The sequence below is a fragment of the Procambarus clarkii genome, chromosome 2, assembly GCF_040958095.1.
Source record: "Procambarus clarkii isolate CNS0578487 chromosome 2, FALCON_Pclarkii_2.0, whole genome shotgun sequence".
Lineage (NCBI taxonomy): Eukaryota > Metazoa > Arthropoda > Malacostraca > Decapoda > Cambaridae > Procambarus > Procambarus clarkii.
This window is the reverse complement of record NC_091151.1, coordinates 2,412,460-2,425,667: the sequence shown is the minus strand read 5'-3', so window position 1 is coordinate 2,425,667 and position 13,208 is coordinate 2,412,460.

Here is a 13,208-nt window from a genome sequence, read left to right as displayed (position 1 = left end):
TTTTCATGTGTAAATCGGAGTACTGACTCTCTCTCTAGGTGTCTTTTTAGGTCAATTAGTTCATCTGAGTCTTTTACTATTACGAATATGTCATCTACATAACGGCAGTATACAGTTGGTTTTTGTCTGCTACTGAAGACCCTATCTTCGATGGTTCCCATATAAAAATTAGCAAATAAAACTCCTAAGGGGGAGCCCATTGCTACTCCGTCTATCTGTAAATACATGTCTCCTTGTGGACTGATGAAAGGGGCTTCCTTTGTACATGCTTCGAGAAGACTTTTCAAGTGTGGCTCAGGTATGTCTAATTTGGGGGTGCTCTCGTCTCTGTATACTCTGTCCAGTATCATTCCTATGGTTGTGTCGACTGGGACGTTGGTAAAAAGGGATTCAACGTCCAGGGAAGCGATGATTCCATCGGGCTGGGTAGATTTGATCAATTCTAGGAAATCTGCTGATGATTGTAGACTAAACTTACTTGGAGTGTATGGAGTTAGGAGTTCATTGAGTTTTTTTGCCAGGTGATAAGTTGGGGTTGGTATTTGGCTGATTATAGGGCGTAGTGGGTTACCTGGTTTATGCGTCTTAACATTGCCGTAGGCATATCCTAAGCCATAGTCGCCTTGAAGTTTATTGAAATGCACACTACCTTTCTTTGCGTTGATTGCTGTAATTGTTTTGTTTACTTTCCGCTTTAGGTCTTCTACGGGGTTCCTCGTGATTCGTTGAAATTTGGAGTCGTCACTTAGGATGTCGCTAATTTTGTTCATGTATTCATGGGTAGGAATCAATACATATGCTGCTGTTTTGTCGGCTTTTCTTATTGTTACGTCTTTCAGATTTTTTAGTTGTTTCGCTGCTTCTTTGAGTCGTGGGGTTAAGATTGTAGATGAATATGTTCCTCGTTTTTTCCCTGCTTCTGCAAGTAGTTCAGCTTGAAGTGTGTCCGTGTCACCACCAAAAAAGTCATCACCACGGAAACACTTCAAGCTGAACTACTTGCAGAAGCAGGGAAAAAACGAGGAACATATTCATCTACAATCTTAACCCCACGACTCAAAGAAGCAGCGAAACAACTAAAAAATCTGAAAGACGTAACAATAAGAAAAGCCGACAAAACAGCAGCATATGTATTGATTCCTACCCATGAATACATGAACAAAATTAGCGACATCCTAAGTGACGACTCCAAATTTCAACGAATCACGAGGAACCCCGTAGAAGACCTAAAGCGGAAAGTAAACAAAACAATTACAGCAATCAACGCAAAGAAAGGTAGTGTGCATTTCAATAAACTTCAAGGCGACTATGGCTTAGGATATGCCTACGGCAATGTTAAGACGCATAAACCTGGTAACCCACTACGCCCTATAATCAGCCAAATACCAACCCCAACTTATCACCTGGCAAAAAAACTCAATGAACTCCTAACTCCATACACTCCAAGTAAGTTTAGTCTACAATCATCAGCAGATTTCCTAGAATTGATCAAATCTACCCAGCCCGATGGAATCATCGCTTCCCTGGACGTTGAATCCCTTTTTACCAACGTCCCAGTCGACACAACCATAGGAATGATACTGGACAGAGTATACAGAGACGAGAGCACCCCCAAATTAGACATACCTGAGCCACACTTGAAAAGTCTTCTCGAAGCATGTACAAAGGAAGCCCCTTTCATCAGTCCACAAGGAGACAGGTATTTACAGATAGACGGAGTAGCAATGGGCTCCCCCTTAGGAGTTTTATTTGCTAATTTTTATATGGGAACCATCGAAGATAGGGTCTTCAGTAGCAGACAAAAACCAACTGTATACTGCCGTTATGTAGATGACATATTCGTAATAGTAAAAGACTCAGATGAACTAATTGACCTAAAAAGACACCTAGAGAGAGAGTCAGTACTCCGATTTACACATGAAAATAGTGAAAATAACAGTCTGCCATTCTTGGATGTACTAATAACAAAAACAGGAACCTCTTTAAGCACCAACGTATATACCAAACCCACCAACATAGGATTATGCCTGAACGGTAGAAGTGAGTGCCCCCAAAGATACAAAGCCAGTGTTCTCAATGCTTATATTCGTCGAGCGCTTACCCACTGCTCTGAATGGAGCAACGTGAGTAGAGAGTTTGAAAGAGTAACTCAGGTATTGGTGAACAACGGATATAGCAACGCGGAAATAAACGCTGCTATAAGAAGACACTTGGACCGTTGGTATAATTCAGAACCTAGAACAGAAACCACAACACCCCCAATAAAATTATATTACAAATCAACCATGCACAGTGAACATATAAAAGAGGAAAGAATAATGAAAGAAATAATCCGTAAAGGAGTAAAAAGCACTACTCCTAACCAAAACATAAACCTGATAATATTCTACAAAACCAAGAAGACTTCCGAACTCCTTATCAAAAACAGCCCGAAGCCGACGGAGAACCCTCTACAGCAGTCAAGCGTTGTATACATGTACACTTGCCCCCACGAAGGATGTAACCTTCAATGTAAGTACATAGGTATGACGTCGACCAAGCTGACGAGGCGTTTGACATGCCATCTTCAATCTGGTGCCCCTAGGAATCACATGAGACAAGCCCATGACATTACTCTAACAAGAGAAATGTTGAACAAGAATACTTGCATAATAGATAAAACCCAAGATTCAAGAAGATTACAAATTCTTGAGGCAATTCACATAAGAATAGAGCGACCTACCATGAACACCCAAATCACGGAACTATTTACTCTACCCACCATGAGAGTAAGGACAAGATATATATATATGTGTACATATATATATATATATATACATATATATATATATATATATATATATATATATATATATATATATATATATATATATATATATATATATATATATATATATAACTGAAAACTCACACCCCAACTCACATATTGTCCTTGGGACCATTCAGGCTTGTTCGCATATACTAATATATATATATATATATATATATATATATATATATATATATATATATATATATATATATATATATATATATATATATATATATATATATTAGTATATTTTGGTAGCAGTCTTTCCTGTAGACATATATTATTAAATATGACCGAAAAAGTAAGATTAATAATTCTAACACGAATTTTCTCAATCTTTCGTACATTACGCTTCACTGTTGGAGGTAAATAAAAAATCACTTCTCCAAAATTCATTTTTATTTCTAGTCTGACGCGACACGGGCGCGTTTCGTAAAACTTATTACATTTTCAAAGACTTCACAAATACACAACTGATTAGAACTTACGTCTCTCTGATATTATATCTACATTTGAGTGAGGTGGGAAGGGTGATGTGGCATTAACACAAGACAGAACAGGAGGGGATATTAATAGGGTATTAAAAGTATCAACACAAGACAGAACAGAAACAATGGGTATTGAATAGAAGTGATTGTAGAAAGCCTATTGGTCCATATTTCTTGATGCTTCTATATTGGAGCGGAGTCTTGAGGTGGGTAGAATATAGTTGTGCATTAATTGGCTGTTGATTGCTGGTGTTGACTTCTTGATGTGTAGTGCCTCGCAAACGTCAAGCCGCCTGCTATCGCTGTATCTATCGATGATTTGTGTTGTTTGCTAGGATTTCTCTGGCGATGGTTTGGCGATGGACAACATTTTTACACAGGTACCTGATGTCAGACATCTGCAAGAGCTGAAGGAGGCATTTGAGCAGAGTTCCGTGCTGCGTTTCACTTACGAGATGGAAAAGGATGGGAAGCTGCCCTTTCTAGATGTAACAGTCATGGAAAAGAGCGGAGGTTTCCACGCTGCAGTCTACACTAAGGAAACGAACATAGGAATGTGCCTAAATGCCAACAGCGACTGCCCAGACAGGTACAAGAGGAGTGTTGTTAACGCATATGTCGACCGTGCTCTCAGCCACAGCTCAGAATGGAAGCAAGTCGACGAAGAACTCTGTATGGTAAGGCAGGTCCTAGTCAACAACGGCTTCTCCAATGGTTTCGTCGAAGACATCATAAGAAGGAAAGTGAAACGCCATGCAACCTCTGAAGAGACAACTAACACAACACCTATACCCCCTATTAGACTATTTTACAGGAACTTCTTTTCCACAGCTCATAAAATGGAGGAAAGGGTCCTGAAAGATATTGTTAATAGAAACGTTATCCCTACAGACAAAAATCAGAGGATACAACTGACGATTTACTATAAAACCAGAAAAACGGCCAGCCTACTCATGAGAAACTCTCCAGACACAAAACAGAATGCTTTAAAAGAGACTAACGTCGTCTATGCCTTCAAATGCCCTCTTGGGGACTGTACGCTCCAAAAAACCCAGTATATAGGCAAGACAACAACATCTCTTTCTAGCGTTTAACGATGCATAAGCAACAGGGCTCCATTAAGGAACATATAATCTCTTCCCACTACCAAACTATCGCCAGAGAAATCCTAGTAAACAACACAGAAATCATCGATAGATACAGCGATAGCAGGCGGCTTGACGTTTGCGAGGCACTACACATCAAGAAGTCAACACCAGCAATCAACAGCCAATTAATGCACAACTATATTCTACCCACCTCAAGACTCCGCTCCAATATAGAAGCATCAAGAAATATGGACCAATAGGCTTTCTACAAACACTTCTATTCAATACCCATTGTTTCGTGTTCTGTCTTGTGTTGATGAAATTAATACCCTATTAATGCCAACTCTTGTTCTGTCTTGTGTTGATGAAATTAATACCCTATTAATGCCACCTCACCCCATCCACCTCACAAAAATGTAGATATAAAATCGGAGATGCGTAAGTTCTATTCAGTTGTGTATTTGTAAACTAAAGTCTTTGAAAATGTAATAAGTTTTACGAAACGCGCTCGTGTCGCGTCAGACTAGAAATAAAAATGAATTTTGGAGAATTGATTTTTGATTTACCTCCAACAGTGAAAAGAAATGTACGAAAGAGTGAGAAAATTCGTGTTAGAATTATTAATCTTACTTCTTCGGTCATATTATATATATATATATATATATATATATATATATATATATATATATATATATATATATATATATATATATATATATATATATATATATATATATATATATATATATATATATATATATATATATATATGTCGTACCTAGTAGCCAGAACGCACTTCTCAGCCTACTATGCAAGGCCCGATTTGCCTAATAAGCCAAGTTTTCATGAGTTAATTGTTTTTCGACTACCTAACCTACCTAACCTAACCTAACCTAACTTTTTCGGCTACCTAACCAAACCTAACCTATAAAGATAGGTTAGGTTCGGTTAGGTAGGGTTGGTTAGGTTCGGTCATATATCTACGTTACTTTTAACTCCAATAAAAAAAAATTGACCTCATACATAATGAAATGGGTAGCTTTATCATTTCATAAGAAAAAAATTAGAAAAAATATATTAATTCAGGAAAACTTGGCTTATTAGGCAAATCGGGCCTTGAATAGTAGGCCAAAAAGTGAGTTCAGGCTACTAGGTACGACATATATATATATATATATATATATATATATATGTCGTACCTAGTAGCCAGAACGCACTTCTCAGCCTACTATTCAAGGCCCGATTTGCCTAATAAGCCAAGTTTTCCTGAATTAATATATTTACTATAATTTTTTTCTTATGAAATGATAAAGCAACCCTTTTCTCTATGTATGAGGTCAATTTTTTTTTATTGGAGTTAAAATTAACATAGATATATGACCGAACCTAACCAATCCTACCTAACCTAACCTAACCTATATTTATAGGTAAGGTTAGGTTAGGTAGCCAAAAAAAGCTAGGTTAGGTTAGGTTAGGTAGGTTAGGTAGACGAAAGAACATTAATTCATGAAAACTTGGCTTATTAGGCAAATCGGGCCTTGAATAGTAGGCTGAGAAGTGCGTTCTGGCTATTAGGTACGACATATATATATATATATATATATATATATATATATATATATATATATATATATATATATATATATATATATATATATATATATATATATATATATATATATATATATATATATATATTTTGGTAGCAGTCTTTCCTGTAGACATATATTATTAAATATATGTATATTATTATTATATATTATTAAATAAATATATATTATTAAAACCAGAAAAACGGCCAGCCTACTCATGAGAAACTCTCCAGACACAAAAAAGAACGCTTTAAAAGAGACTAACGTCGTCTATGCCTTCAAATGCCCACTTGGGGACTGTAAGCTCCAAAAAACCCAGTATATAGGCAAGACAACAACATCTCTTTCTAGGCGTTTAACGATGCATAAGCAACAGGGCTCCATTAAGGAACATATAATCTCTTCCCATAACCAAACCATCGCCAGAGAAATCCTAGTAAACAACACAGAAATCATCGATAGATACAGCGATAGCAGGCGGCTTGACGTTTGCGAGGCACTACACATCAAGAAGTCAACACCAGCAATCAACAGCCAATTATTGCACAACTATATTCTACCCACCTCAAGACTCCGCTCCAATATAGAAGCATCAAGAAATATGGACCAATAGGCTTTCTACAAACACTTCTATTCAATACCCATTGTTTCTGTTCTGTCTTGTGTTGATACTTTTAATACCCTATTAATATCCCCTCCTGTTCTGTCTTGTGTTAATGCCACATCACCCTTCCCACCTCACTCAAATGTAGATATAATATCAGAGAGACGTAAGTTCTAATCAGTTGTGTATTTGTGAAGTCTTTGAAAATGTAATAAGTTTTACGAAACGCGCCCGTGTCGCGTCAGACTAGAAATAAAAATTAATTTTGGAGAAGTGATTTTTGATTTACCTCCAACAGTGAAGCGTAATGTACGAAAGATTGAGAAAATTCGTGTTAGAATTATTAATCTTACTTTTTCGGTCATAAATAATAATATATGTCTACAGGAAAGACTGCTACCAAAATATACTAATATTAAAGTGCACGACCCAGCAGCAAGGAATCAAGCCTTCACGATAAAATATCGCCAGGATCTGATTCGTGATCAGATATACAGGGCAGAGAATGAAATCAAAGACAACAAAACGCAACTACTTCATGCTACAAACGAGTGGAGAAATAGCAACATCGACCATAGTATCCGTACCCGCATTGAACAACACCTCGACATCCTCACAGACCAACATCACCTCAGCACTGAAACAAGGATTATCAAGAAACTAACAACATTATATGGAGGACCTATGGCAATTCCACGACCAAGAGATGGCTTCCTGAACCTTGCAGGAATTAACCTCACTGAGGACCAAGTCACTCTCCTAAATCTGGGCATAAACTGTCATGTTATGTCCAGACCGAGTGAAATGGCCCGGAAAGTAGAGTTGGAAATTCTGTTGGACGACATATTCGACCTCGAGACACAAAAGAAGGTCACCACCAAAGATACCTTACAAGCAGAACTTATTGCAGAAGGAGAAAAGAATCGAGGCAACTACAGAAGCACCATACTGTCCCCCGAGCTTAAAGCGGCAGCTAAAAGCCTTCGTGAGAACAAGGAGATAGTTGTCAGGAGAGGTGACAAGTCGCCAATATATGTCATTCTTAAAAAAGACGAATATCTGGCGAAAAGGAACATCATACTCTCTGACCAAACCAAGTTCCAAAGGGTAACGAAGGACACTACAGCCGAATTAAAAGCAAAGGTCAACAAACTGATCGAAACTGTGAAAGCCAAGAAATCCGGACTCCACCTGCCAAAGATCATTGGGGAATATAAACCTGGATATGCGTATGGAAATGTCAAGACGCACAAGCCTGGAAACCCACTTCGGCCAATCATTAGCCAGATACCCACACCCACGTACAGACTGGCGAAGCGACTCAACGGCCTGCTGACTCCTTATGTTCCTTGCGCCTTCAGCCTGAAGTCTCCAAAGGAATTTGTGGACTTACTGCGGGGCACACGGGCCACAGGGATAAGAGCCTCGTTGGACGTAGAATCGCTGTTTACCAACGTACCTGTGGACGAGACAATCGGAATGATAGCCGACAGAGTGTATCGTGATCCAGCCTGTACTCCTCTTGACATGCCAGAAAGTATTCTGAGGAAACTACTCCAAGCTTGTACTAAAGAGGCACCCTTCTTGAGCCCGGATGGGCACATGTATAAGCAAGTAGATGGGTTCGCCATGGGTTCTCCCCTAGGTGTCCTGTTTGCAAACTTCTACATGGGTACCATCGAGCAAAAAGTCTTAGTCGACATGAACTTGAAACCGGCCATATACTGCAGGTATGTTGACGACATTTTTACACAGGTACCTGATGTCAGACATCTGCAGGAGCTGAAGGAGGCATTTGAGCAGAGTTCCGTGCTGCGTTTCACTTACGAGACGGAAAAGGATGGGAAGCTGCCTTTTCTAGATGTAACAGTCATGGAAAAGGGCGGAGGTTTCCACACTGCAGTCTACACTAAGGAAACAAACATAGGAATGTGCCTAAATGCCAACAGCGACTGCCCCGACAGGTACAAGAGGAGTGTTGTTAACGCATACGTCGACCGTGCTCTCAGCCACAGCTCAGAATGGAAGCAAGTCGACGAAGAACTTTGTAGGGTAAGGCAGGTCCTAGTCAATAACGGCTTCTCCAATGGTTTCATCGAAGACATCATAAGAAGGAAAGTGAAAAGCCATGCAACCTCTGAAGAGACAACTAACACAACACCTATACCCCCTATTAGACTATTTTACAGGAACTTCTTTTCCACAGCTCATAAAACGGAGGAAAGGGTCCTGAAAGATATTGTTAATAGAAACGTTATCCCTACAGACAAAAATCAGAGGATACAACTGACGATTTACTATAAAACCAGAAAAACGGCCAGCCTACTCATGAGAAACTCTCCAGACACAAAACAGAACGCTTTAAAAGAGACTAACGTCGTCTATGCCTTCAAATGCCCACTTGGGGACTGTAAGCTCCAAAAAAAACAGTATATAGGCAAGACAACAACATCTCTTTCTAGGCGTTTAACGATGCATAAGCAACAGGGCTCCATTAAGGAACATATAATCTCTTCCCATAACCAAACCATCGCCAGAGAAATCCTAGTAAACAACACAGAAATCATCGATAGATACAGCGATAGCAGGCGGCTTGACGTTTGCGAGGCACTACACATCAAGAAGTCAACACCAGCAATCAACAGCCAATTATTGCACAACTATATTCTACCCACCTCAAGACTCCGCTCCAATATAGAAGCATCAAGAAATATGGACCAATAGGCTTTCTACAAACACTTCTATTCAATACTCATTGTTTCTGTTCTGTCTTGTGTTGATACTTTTAATACCCTATTAATATCCCCTCCTGTTCTGTCTTGTGTTAATGCCACATCACCCTTCCCACCTCACTCAAATGTAGATATAATATCAGAGAGACGTAAGTTCTAATCAGTTGTGTATTTGTGAAGTCTTTGAAAATGTAATAAGTTTTACGAAACGCGCCCGTGTCGCGTCAGACTAGAAATAAAAATGAATTTTGGAGAAGTGATTTTTGATTTACCTCCAACAGTGAAGCGTAATGTACGAAAGATTGAGAAAATTCGTGTTAGAATTATTAATCTTACTTTTTCGGTCATATTTAATAATATATATATATATATATATATATATATATATATATATATATATATATATATATATATATATATATATATATATATATATATATATATGTCGTACCTAATAGCCAGAACGCACTTCTCAGCCTACTATTCAAGGCGCGATTTGCCTAATAAGCCAAGTTTTCATGAATTAATGTTTTTTCGTCTACCTAACCAACCTAACCTAACCTAACCTAGCTTTTTTTGGCTACCTAACCTAACCTTACCTATAAATATAGGTTAGGTTAGGTTAGGTAGGGTTGGTTAGGTTCGGTCATATATCTACGTTAATTTTAACTCCAATAAAAAAAAGTTGACCTCATACATAGAGAAAAGGGTTGCTTTATCATTTCATAAGAAAAAAATTATAGTAAATATATTAATTCAGGAAAACTTGGCTTATTAGGCAAATCGGGCCTTGAATAGTAGGCTGAGAAGTGAGTTCTGGCTACTAGGTACGACATATATATATATATATATATATATATATATATATATATATATATATATATATATATATATATATATATATATATATATATATATATATATATATATATATATATATATATATATAGCCTCGCTGCCCCAATCCACACCGAATACAGGTGTATTTGCGGCGAGGCAGAGGCCGACAGATACGGACGGCACGGCCTTCTCTGCCAAAGGACAGGAGGATGGCATGCAAGACACGGCGAGGTCAATGACATTATTAAGAGAAGCCTTACCACAGCCGGTTGTCCAGCAGAGAGAGAGCCCCGTTACCTAATGTCCCGCAACTCTGATGAGCCTGTCGGTCGCCCAGACGGAATTACGGTGAACCCCTGGAAGAATGGTAGACAGTTGGTGTGGGACTACACTTGCGTTTCAACTTTAGCCAATACCTATGTTGACTTCAGTGCTACACAAGCAGGAGGAGCTGCCAATCACCGGGAAGCGGCCAAGTCACGTAAATACAGAGACCTTGAGCACCACTACAATTTTGTCCCCATTGCCTCAGAGACACTTGGTGCCTGGGGTAAAAGTGCTGCTAGCTTTTTGAAGGAGTTGGGGTCTAAGCTAATCGAAACAACTAGAGACCCTAGAGCTGCCAGTTTTCTTTTTCAGCGCCTTAGTGTGGCAATCCAGAGAGGAAATGCTCACTGCATTCATGATTCCTGCCCGCCATCTGAGGAGCTGGAGGAGCTGTTCAACTTGTGACAAGCAGCCTTGTACCCTGCATGTAATCAATATTGTAACTTTTTTTGTGTAATGACATTTTCAAATAAAGTTATACATATATATATATTGTGACGATAATCTCTTTCAAGAGAGATTGAGCCTGCTCTTCCCTTCATAAGTACACAAGATAATATAGAAGATACGTCCAGCAAGTATCGCCAAACGTTTTGCCCAGAGAGCAAATCGTACCCAGCACACAGTGACACCTGCTAGCTACCACCGCCGTAACCAGCAAACTGCTCATCCTTTGCCTGCCTGTCGCTGATTGGCTGGTGTCCCGTCGCACCTGCCCTCCGCCACAAGTCGATGTCTGGGCTACAGTGCTCCAGTATCGTCAGAATATCTCAGTGCTCCAAGCAGTTGACATCTCTCGCTGGTAGACTAAGCCTTGGCTTTCGTGTACTAAGGGAGGTGGCAGCTCGAAGCCAGTATTCCAGCACCACTAATATTTATTTTGCTATCACTGTAACTCACTTGTCTTAACGTAACTTTTCATTTGTCAGTGATTCATATTATTCATATTATGAATTCATTTGTCAGTTATTCATATTATTTTGTTTGTTGACTTGTCTTTCATATTTTATGTGCTTAACTTTATTCATGTCTTGTTTTTCTAAAGTAATTAAAATTTCATTGTTAATTTACTTGTGTTTTGTGTGTCTTCCCATTACCTTACCACAGACGAAAGCTCCAGCTTTTCTCTTTTTTTTTTCTATAATGTGACTAGGCCCTGCCCCTAGCTTTTGAAACAGCCGAACACCAACGCTTTACCGTCACAATATATATATATATATATATATATATATATATATATATATATATATATATATATATATATATATATATATATATATATATATATATATATATATATATATATATTTCTTTATATATATATATTTATGTTTCTTTTCACTGTTGATGGTAATTGAAAAATCAATTCTCAAAAATTCTTTTTTATTTCTAGTCTGACGCGACACTTGAACGCGTTTCGTAATAACTTATCACATTTTCAAAGACTTTTAGTTTACACACACACAACTATTACTTGCAAACAGAGTTCTTACTTATGCTATGATTTATACAGCTTGTTCAATCCTAACCTAACCAACCAACGTAACCAACCCAACCAACCAACCAACCCAACCAACTTAACCAACCAACCTAACCTAACCAACCAAATCAACCTAACCAACCAACCAACCAACCAACCTAGGCAACCTAATCTAACCAACCAACCTAACCTAACCTAACCAACCAACCAACCTAACCAACCAACCTAAGCTATCTAACCTAACAAAGCAACCTAACCAACCAACCTAAGCTATCAAACCTAACCAACCAACCTAACCTAACCAACCAACACAACTAACCTTACCAACCAACCTAACCAACCAACCAACCAACCTAACCTAACCAACCTAACCAACCATCCTAACCAACGTAACCAACCAACCTAACCAACCTAACCAACGTAACCAACCAACCTAACCAACGTAAGCAACGTAACCAACCAACCTAACCAACGTAACCAAACTAACCAACCAACCTAAGCAACGTTAGCAACCTAACCAACCAACCTAAGCAACGTAACCAACCTAAGCAACGTAACCAACCTAAGCAACGTAACCAACCAATCTAAGCAACGTAACCAACCTAACCAACGTAACCAACCAACCTAAGCAACGTAACCAACCTAACCTAAGCAACCTAACCTAAGCAACCTAACCTAACCAACCAACCTAACCAACGTAACCAAACTAACCAACCAACCTAAGCAACGTAACCAACCAACCTAAGCAACGTAACCAACCAACCTAAGCAATGTAACTAACCTAAGCAACGTAACCAACCTAACCAACCAACCTAAGCAACGTAACCAACCAACCTAAGCAACGTAACCAACCTAACCAACGTAACCAACCAACCTAAGCAACGTAACCAACCTAACCTAAGCAACCTAACCTAAGCAACCTAACCTAACCAACCAACCTAACCAACCTATCCTCCCTTCTTATTATCTGACACGAACCTTAGGTTCGTTGCAGAGTCCATGAGTGTCTGTGTGCGTGTCCGTGTGAGTGTCCGTGTCCGTGTATCCATGGGGTTTTGGGTCCAGGAAGCTATTTGTGTCGACCCAAATTGCCTCTCTTCTCCCCACCTGAAATCCAGGTGGATTGAAAGACCTGCCCGAGGTCAGTGGATCCAGGTATCCGTCCGTGAGCCCCCGGACTTCAACCCTTCCCCACATTCCAATTGGTCGGTCAATCAATCTTCGGCTATCCAGAGAATCTATCGA